We start from the raw sequence: 1,969 nt of genomic DNA, 5'->3' as shown, positions 1-1,969 counted from the left end.
CACCATATCCGTCAATACTAAAATAAGACGCCATAGAGTTGAAAGCTTCAGATTCTATTGCTGCATCATTATGTCAACCAAATATATTTCTCGTTTTAGGGTATTGGCAATCATTAGTTGATATCCTCTCCAGAATATCATAAGCTTCATTATTTGTCTTATTTAACAAAGCTTTGTTTGCTTATGCATCGACCACCACACGAGTGTGTATATTTAACCTATTATAAAACATCTTCATTTCAGTCCAATGTCGGAACCCATGCATTGGACACTTTTGTAGTAATTCTTTAAATATTTCCCATGTTTCATACAAGCTTTCATCCTCCATTTGCTTGAATGAAGTTATATCATTTTGGAGTTTTTTATTCATTTTTTGCGGGTTGAATTGCAGTAAAAATTTCTACGCTAACTTATTTCAGGATTCTATTGCACCTGGTGGTAGTGAACTCAACCAAGCTCTTGCTTTATCACGCAATGAATAAGGAAATAGCTTCAACTTTAGTGCCTCCTCTGAAACACCTTGCTAAATATATGAATCATAAACTTCCATGAACGCTCTCAAATGAGCCCTAGGATCTTCAGCCATAGACCCTCAATATTGTCCTATTCATTATAACATTTGGAACATGACTGTCATTTACTCAAAGTTCGCGACATTAATTATTGGCCTTACTATGCCCGGATGTAGATCATTCAACTTCAGTACTACATTCTTGTGGATAGGTCGATCATGATCATCCATGTTATTAAATGGTTATCCCACTCCAATGCTAGCCAGTAACTCACCATCATCTTCATTCTGCAATAGGGGTAAAACACCATTCCCTCATTCAACCATAGTTGTTTTATTTCCTGTGGCTTTCGACGACGTCTCCTAAAAGTCCTTTCAATCTCTGGATCAAACAGCTCTAATTCTTCGTCGTTGCAAGGCATACACCAGTAGAAATGAAAGCTAAAAAGTACATACAAAATAAAATAACAAAGTAAGCAAAATAAGAACAACTCTAAATCTAACCGATTCTTCTTCGCAACGGTGCCAAAAACTTGATACTTGATCAATTTTACACAATTTCCAACCAATTCTAAACTTGCGATTTGGGTCCCCAAATTTACCCAACTTATAAATTGATACAAAAAAATGTTCCAACACCAAAATCAATATTTAATTGCTAAATTCCAGCATGGACCTTCATTAATTAAGCAATTAAAATTATTACCTAATAATTTCTAAAGTATGCAAAATAATCCCTACATATCCACCAAGTTCCAAATTGGTCCAATTAACCTTCCAAAACATGTAGTAATCATTCTAATATCAATTATACACCATAGGAAAAATTTGTAAAATTTCCCTACTTTAATTCAATTAGGTTGAATACCTAGGAAGAAAATTCAATTATTTCCAACTTGTTTCAAGCATGAATTGAAGCTCCTAACATCAATTCCACGCAATTCCAATCAATTCCATATCAATTCAATCCAAAATCAATATTTCCATAAAACCTAGGTCATGATCAAATCCTTATTTATAAAATTCCAATTGATTTCAAGCATCCTACACACTTGAAAACAACTCTACAACACAATTAACATAGAAACAAATCCTGAAATCACCAAACTCCAACTTGTTCTTCATCTACCATAAAAACCAACTGGATTATCAAACCAAGAAATTCATGAAATGACTATACCAAATGATAGAGAACTAATTAGATTATTTCCATATTTCACACTTTAGTCCAAAAACTCAAAGAATTGGCTTAAAAATAAAATTGAAAATTTTTACCTTTGCTAATGGAGTTCACGGCCTTAAAGAGGAGATGAGAAAAATTTTCTTGAAATTTCCACTAAAATATCTAATTATACGTATCTTTATACTAATTTAATGAATTTAAAATTCATTAAAATGTAGTTTACCATTTTACCATTAATGAAACTTCAAAATTTCTTATATTTCATTGCTTTTACT

General features: G+C 32.2%; 1 non-coding gene across 1 annotated transcript; it reads left to right on the top strand.

Moving 5' to 3' along the window:
- The first annotated feature begins 254 nt into the window (after nucleotides 1–254).
- Nucleotides 255–361, top strand: LOC120139445. Its single transcript, XR_005517637.1, has one exon. It is a non-coding gene; the product is annotated as a small nucleolar RNA R71 (small nucleolar RNA).
- Nucleotides 362–1,969: the final 1,608 nt, after the last annotated feature.

Source organism: Hibiscus syriacus, unplaced genomic scaffold, assembly GCF_006381635.1.
Source record: "Hibiscus syriacus cultivar Baekdansim isolate YM2019G1 unplaced genomic scaffold, ASM638163v2 tig00110745_pilon, whole genome shotgun sequence".
NCBI classification, from domain to species: Eukaryota; Viridiplantae; Streptophyta; class Magnoliopsida; order Malvales; family Malvaceae; genus Hibiscus; species Hibiscus syriacus.
Note: the sequence above shows the minus strand (reverse complement) of the source record. Positions and strands in the feature narration are given on the sequence as shown.